Source organism: Diachasma alloeum, unplaced genomic scaffold (genome assembly GCF_001412515.2).
Source record: "Diachasma alloeum isolate Michigan unplaced genomic scaffold, Dall2.0 Dall_scaffold_00343, whole genome shotgun sequence".
NCBI lineage: Eukaryota > Metazoa > Arthropoda > Insecta > Hymenoptera > Braconidae > Diachasma > Diachasma alloeum.
Genome location: NW_021680482.1, coordinates 581,709 through 589,774, shown reverse-complemented (window position 1 = coordinate 589,774; position 8,066 = coordinate 581,709). Strand labels below are relative to the sequence as shown.

Below are 8,066 nucleotides of genomic sequence, written 5' to 3'. Positions count from 1 at the left end.
CCCCTGGGCATTCTCATCCTGATTGATGAAATACATTAACAATTATTGACAATGTGATTCCCGTAGTCCGACAATAAACCCCCACAATTGATTTACCACAGGTTCTGCCAACTCATTCCCGTAATTTTGATAAATTACGTAAAATACAACTCAACCCATGCAATCCCACATTCACCGCATTCACCGCTGTTTTCAAGTTATTTTCAAGTACTGGCGCGCCGCCAGAAACATCTCGTACTTCTTCGCATATTCCCCCGGTTCAACTATCGCGATACACGTGAACTACATCCACAAGCCCAAACATCATACAAATGAAAAAAGGTAAAATGCCAAAAGTATTCGAGACAGATTGTGCTGATGAATTGCTTCACAATTGGAATTAAATCCACCATATGGCGGGCAGATGCATTAGCCGGCTGATACCATGAACTATCCCGTTCGAGAGTCCCTAATGCGTCACATATTTATGGAGAGAAAAACTTCCAGGTACACCAGATAAAGGTGGAAAATATTTGAAACCCGCTCCATCAATGTTTCAGGACTGTTTTCGCGCCTCGGCTCGAGCCACTTTTTTATACTCCACAAGTTTTCATGTAGATGGAGAGAAAAGTTGGATAAAAATTACCTGGGAAAATCGGGGCAAATGGAATTCTAAAAAAAATAATACAATATTGTGGTATCGGTTTGTGGAGCGAAATGGAATTCAACGCAAAAATACCTGTTTGTGGAGGATATTTTACGATTCGTTTGATAAATGAACACGTCTATGGATGCAAAAATAATTCTCCTGCTGAATAAAATTTATCACACCGGTTTGGTTTTTTTTCTTGCAACACGTTCGGTAAAAAATCATTCTCCGTCACAGAAATCTTACGCAGTATTGAGCAATTACTCACGTTCGTTAGGATAGTTTTTGATGGAATGCAGGGTAAATTTCATAGGTTCTAAGATACATATGTAAAGATGCAGCGATTGCAAGAAGAAAAAATTGAATGGCTTCATTTGTTGTGAAGATATCGTTGGACAAAAATTTGGTCACATACGTACACACGTAATCATACATACAGCCATGTTTTCGGAAATGTATCAGGCTAATTCTATAATTGAAGAAAAAAATTACTTTTGCCAAGGAATTATTTTGTTAGGAGCGTATTTCTCTAGGCTAGTCACTCCCAGGTGGTCCATGTTCATTTCCAAATATTACAATTATGCTGAATTATAAGCTGATTATGGTACACATGACTTTGAATGGACACCCCTCATTATTTTTCAATTTTTCCAAACTTTTAAAGATTTTGTTTGGTAGAATAATTTGGAATAATTCTAAATGTTAATAAATGTACTGGAGTTCATTGAAGGGCATATGTAGCATAATTATCCCATAATTCAACGTAATTGTAATATTTGAAGATGGATTTGGACCACCTGGGATTGCCCTCAAGAAATACGTTCCTAATCCACTGTTATAACTTTTTGGAAATTAAGCAATAGTTGCACTTGAATTCTCAATGTTGTGAATTTGAAATCAATTCAAGATCAAATGGTTCATTCATAATTGGGTTTTCCATGTTAGATTACCACTGATATTTCAATGACATCTAAAATTTTCAGATTAATTGCGGAAATTGAACATCACACCGACCTGAATTTTTAGTGCATTGAAAACTTGGAGAAATTTTTGCTTGAATTTTCAATTTATTAAAAAATTTTCAGTATCATGTGGACCTAGAAATTGCAATTCCACTGAATACTCCAGAATTCAATTGATTTTTCAATAACAAAATACTTGATAATTTCGTGTGCATGAGTGATTGTTTAAAATTTACATTTTTTACGTGAAATTTTATGCTTGAAATTTCAAGAGTAATTTTCTAACAGTGCAGTAGATTTCGATACTAGTGCGTAAAAGTGTTTTTGACCCCTGCGAGGTGTTTGCCACCCTCCCAAGTATCAAAGAACGCTTTTCCCACGAGTGTCGAACCCTATTTTTCATCACAATGTGAAAAGTAGGATATTGCGCACGCGGAGTGTGCGTAAAATTTAACTTTACTCACAAGTGATGAAAAAAAATCCTTCTCCCAAAAAAATACTTCCTTGGCAAGATTAGCTGTCATAAAACGTGGAGAAATCATGAAAATTCCGCATTCGATGTTCGGAGTCATTACAATAACTTCCTCCCCTCGTTTCGGGAAATTAATAAAGAGAGAGAGACAAAGTAAGCATTTGTCATTTCCCCCTCGGAACAAGTGTCCAACGCCAGCGTATTTACCCTCGACCTCTTGTCATTGAAACACAAGTCTCCTCACTTGTTCCCAAATAAAACATGAATAATTGAATCGTTTGAGCTACAGATTGCCATCACCTGTTAACCGTTGATACCCCCCGAGATTCATAAATAAACAAATATCAAGAGCACGTGACGCGATGGATTGAAAAAAAAACTGGAAATAAACACGCGAATGAGGTTTGGATAAACAAACATTGGATATTGTCAAGGAGGAAGAAGGGGAAGGCCGTAGTGGCCGTAGCTCCGCCAGTCATCGACCGTTCCAGTGTTTACATTTGAGAAGCAAGAAGCCTGCGCTTGACAGGTCACTCAATACCTGCCTGAACAACTGTCCGGTGGATTTTACGACTGGAAAAGTTCGGCGAACATTCACTCTAAATGCATTAAGAGCACTCACAAGCTCCACTCGATGATCTACGTGCTTTCAAGATCTATTTACCTGGATTAGGTATTCTCCTCGGGCGTACAAAATTCTTGAGACTCCTTATCAGGAAATTGTGAACGCAAACAAGTTGATCGCTCGGGCTCAAGTCATTGGTTCAGTCGAGTTTCGCCTTTCTCACGAGCTTTCAACTCTTTGTCCGTTACTCCTGCCTTCTCTGGCCGGCACTCTTTTCCGTTATTGTGCTACCCCACCACGGCAATTACATTCTCGTGCCGTTTATTTGATTCACTCACAGCTCAATAGTTTGAGCTTACGATTTTGTTTTGATGCGGGGGGAGTTTTTTCAATCGCTCTGTACTGCGAATTCCGGGGCTTACGCGACGCACAATCGTCCTCGGTGGCCCGTAGACGAGTACGCTCGGCCTTCCGGACGAGCCGCGGCCAGGACGCGCCTCATAACGCGGCCTCCGCGCAAGCTCGGCCACACGAACCGGTGGCCTTTCGCATTTCTGTCCGCAAGCACAACAACGCCAAGCCACTGCGGCGTTCGACAACCCTGCCAGGTTTGTTTTGTTATTCCTCTGCGGTTTTGGTTTCCTTTTATTCGGGGTGAATTATTCAACTTTTGTTCAGGACAGAATATTCGATGGTTAAGCTCGAATTTCATGTATTTCATTGGGGTTTGAGATTGTTTTGGCTTTGGAGAGTTGGGGGACTGCCAAAGTTCGGGGTTTTAGTAAATCGATGGAGGATGGATTTTTATTTTATATTATAGGGAAATCATTATTTTAGTGTTCATTGGTGGAGTTTCATCAGAGCTTTTATATGAAACCATCGGTCTGTGTCTTTCCTATTGAGGGACTTTCCACTGCTCAGTTGGGAAGACTTCTGGTTTACTGTTGGATGAATTTACCGACGTGGAAAATTTGTTTTTATTTGGGAGTGGTAATAGAGATTGTTAATATACCGCCGATTAGTGTACAAGGAGTTGTCGGGGGAGTACCAGTAGATGGCGCTGAGGGATCGGATTGTGAGGCATTCATAACCTCACAAAAATCCATTTGTTATTGATCACAGGGAGGATTTCGTGGAGACTCTATAAGGTAAATAACAGTTTATTAACGTGTAATTGCTTTCATGGAGTTTGGAATTCAATTGTACTGATTTGGGAACGTTTATTGGGGGTGACAAGTAGTTTTAACAGTTGTAGGGACATTCGACAGAAGTTAACCTCACAAACATTTTTTTTTTTTTAAAGGGACCGATGTCTATTATTAGAAGTAGGGAAGGGTGGGGTAAAACGGACACTTTAGACTTTTCTAAAATTATTCATAACTCAGAAACAAATTGATCAATTGAGCTCAATTTAGGCTCGTCACAAAGGAAAAGAATTGTTCTTTGTATTGAACAACAAATTTTATCAACATTTCAACCCCTCATTAACATTTAAAAAAAGTCAAAAGTGTCCGTTTTACCTAACCTCCCCTACTAGAACGAATTGGAATTGGAATTCCAATTGGAATTGGAATTGGGTGAACAGTAATTATGAGATAGTTGGGACATAATAAGTTCATTCAGCAGGAAAAAATTAATAAACATGCAAATGCGATGGAATAAAAATACTGAAAATATTGAAAAATGGGTTTATTGCACAGGAAAACCAATAAAAATAATCAACAAATGGGAAGGTATACAGAAACATTGTTGATAACAAAAATAACTAAATTTTCGATCTTAATATTTTATTTTGCATTTGTGGTATCTGTTAAGTATAATCCTACAGCTTAGAACAACCCATAGTCGAATGATTACTGTAAACAAGTTTAACGAGGGCTCAATATCATTCAGATTCGGTAATTTCTGTTGGATGAAAAATTGTGAAACCCAGACGAAATTGCAGCTATAGTAAATTCGTTCTGTTCGCCATTTGAACGATTATTTTATTTGTGCCTGAGAACGGACTCATTTTGATCAAGGAAACATGTTCATTATGTACATAATTCTATATATATACATATTGTTGTAGCTGTATAAACCTTCTAGGTTTGGGTAAGCTTAAATAAAAAAAAAAGAAACATTTTCATGTTTAAAAAAAAGTATTGAACGTGAATAAAAATCTAGCTTTATTTTATTTCATTTTTTATTTTGGTTTTATGTGAATTCATTTATTTAATTCCAACAATTTTATGAAAAAATGCAGTCACTCGGGAAAGAATTACAGTATGTTCCATCAGACTTATTACATTTCCTACTACAGTTCAACAAAATTCCTGGTTGCTATGAAGGCATTGAGAATCACAAAAAATGGCCCCAAACCGCATGAATTTGTTACAAAAGCTCTGAATTTTCTGAAAAAAAATCCTCGAATTGTCTTCCTAACGCCCATTATTTCCCTTTAGAAAATCTAGGAAAGATTCGCCAAACAATACAGAAAAAGAAATATCCTTCCCTGCAACGAAATGCAATCAAAAATAGAGTTTGAAGATTGCAATTAATCACGATATTCGGTGCAACCGAATTTAGCTCGTATTTATCCTCAAATAAAGAATTACTTTCACCCCGCGATTTAGAGATTAATCTCGGCGAAATTCTAGGATGAGACACACGCCATTTATCTCACGAACAATTCTCGTGCGAGACGGAAACGTTGACAGTGCATTTCGTCTGTTGAATCGAATTTTGGGGAGTGAGGGACTTCTTGAACAATGGCGTAGATGCAGGTACTACGAAAAGCCGACTCAAGTGCGAAGAAGAGTTAACTACGAGAAGTGCAAGGCGCTTTACGACGAAGATATGAACAGGAAGATTCAGTTTTTGCTGAGGAAAAACCGTGTCGATCCGTTTCCGGGATGTCTGTAGTGCAAACAAAATTCATGGAAAAAGTTGCGTCTCTTAAGAGTTATTGATTAAGTTATGATGTAATTCAGTTGAAAAAAAATCTAAAGGAATAAATTCAATCGCTATTGGTGATGAGTTTGAATGGATTCATTTAATGGGAAATTGGGGGAAATTGAAATTCTACAGGGTTTGGAGCAATTTAGGGACTGACGAGTGGCGCCCTACTATTCTGTATGAGCAACAGACCGATGGCAATGCAGATTATCCATCGATTCTACATAATTTAAGGTAATTATTTCGAAATCGGGTTACATGGATCATTCTAATCAGGCGGGTCATTCAATTTCATGGGGCGTACCAGGAGTTATTGAGATGTATATTCCGATATCCAACTGTTAAGTCTAATTATTTCCTATTTCGATATTAAATTTCCGGGGTAAACCTATTAATATTGTGCGTTCTATTTCGTGAGATCCTCGGATTCATCGATTTCAGATATTCTTGATGAGATATTTATATTCCGAAGATGGGGTAGGAAGGGATTGGAGTTTTTTTAGCTGGAGGATTTGAAGCTATTGGTTTACTTCGCTGTGTACAAAGAAATGATAATGCATATGTATCGACTGAGCGATACTTCTGGGCTAAAAATTAAGATTACTCTGATGAATTCAAGACTAATATTTTATTTTTCGATTTATATTTATAATTTGTGATACAGAACAACAAATGTAATTGATACATCTTAGTTTTGAGGCTTTCGCGGCGATGATTAATTGCTATATCATTGGCTTTCGAATGGATGCCTATCCCCGAAGTGCTGAAATTAAACGCGGCGTCGATCCAGAAGCCAATGATATAATAATTAATGGTGATACACAGTGGTTTTCTTCTATTTCAGTAGCGAAGTGGTAAAAGGAGATGAGTCAATTTTGACTATTAACCAGTTTTCAATGAATATCTTGGAATCTAAGGGAGATGGCAAAATTCTTGTTATAACATTTTTTGTAGAGCCGATTGAGTGCTACAATAAATGTAATTACGAAAATTTCGCTATCTCCCTTACGTTCGGAAATATTCCTCAAAAACTCAACTGGGAGATAAGTTGACTTAGACCGTTTTACCACTTCGCTACTGATTATTACTTTCAGTAATAATTTTCTATCTTTTCATTTTTGAGGACGTCGGGAAGGAATCAATCAGCGGAAGGATTTTTTTATTCAAGTCGTGCATATAGATTGGTATCAATCATGAATTTAGTAATGTTATGAGTAGATTTTTTTTATTGAAGCATTTCTGAACAATTACACGGAGAGAAATGTTCAGCAAAAATTACGGAACTCACAGTTCGCTTACCGATTACGGAACTGACTCAGAAAATTTAAGTGACGGCATCGTAATTTTTCACAGGAGAATCAGGTAAGAATTAGGGATCGCTCTGGAAAAATTTTGTGGCACTCCCGTAAAATTTCCTAAAACCACATTTCGCTCCGGAATTACGGAAAAGATACGTCATTTTTAATGAATATTTCTCTCCGTGTACAGTTCAATTTGCATACATATTTCTCGTCATAAAAATGAGACCATGTGAACGATTTACAGAATGTGGTAACTTTGAACTGTTAACAATACATTCCAGATTTTTATGGAACATTTGAGAAGAAACTCGTTAATTATAACAAGAGAGTTTTGGTCTAGTTTAATTAGGAATTCTCGTGTCCATATAATCGCTTTCCGTAGAAAATTATTATGACGAACAATCGGAAATATTCTGTCTCAAATTTTCTATTTTAATAATTTCTTAGTTCGATTATCTTGTCTGCCATAATTGTATGAGCTTCCTTCTGCAACTCCTCAGGGATTGCATTTCTTAAATTATTTTCCATGGAAATCTCCGTCACTCTGATATTTTCATTATGAAAACTCTGGGGGGAGGATAATCGTCTATTCCATTTTCACTTATTACGAAAATAAAATTGAAGTTTGGAGATAATTTATCACTGGCTTTCCATGCTCCTGTGCTCTAGAAAAACTTGGCAACTGTATGAGCCGCTTTCCCTCGCTCACCGTATCTATTCAATTTTTGCAAAGTTGGCGTGACCGCTGCCAAGAAGCCAGGGCTGTACGTTTTGTCTTTTCTCACTTGTGCCTGAATTGCGATTCAACACTTGGATATGGTGGGGCGGGTGAAAAAACTTTTCGGGGAGAGTTATGAGGGTTCTTCTTAGCCTCACGCGAGGCTCCGGAACATTACTGACAATTTCAGGAGATAATTTATGAAAATGTAAATTACAGCAGTTTTCTTTTTCATCAAGGGCTGTCCACTTTTTTCGAGTTTCAGAAATATTTGGGAAAAAATGTCTGCAATTTTTTTATGCGTGAAACAGATGTAGATATGCCTCAGTATGTAATGGTTTTGAATAATATTTATTATTCATTTATTGCGTGAAATTGAGTGATTCTAATTTCCATGAGATTGATTTTGCGGAAGATCATCACGCACGAATTCAATGGAAAATTCTAGTTGATTTCAGTTGAACTGTTGTTGAGAATTCTATC

General features: G+C 37.2%; 1 protein-coding gene across 1 annotated transcript in view; it reads right to left on the bottom strand.

Moving 5' to 3' along the window:
• Window positions 1–3,066, bottom strand: part of LOC107040776 — a 20,984-nt gene extending 17,918 nt beyond the window's left edge. Inside the window, exon 1 of the mRNA XM_015261004.1 lies at window positions 2,727–3,066. The gene's annotated coding sequence lies outside the window, so the exon portion shown is untranslated. The remainder of the gene's footprint in view (window positions 1–2,726) is intronic.
• Between the last annotated feature and the right edge of the window lie 5,000 nt (window positions 3,067–8,066).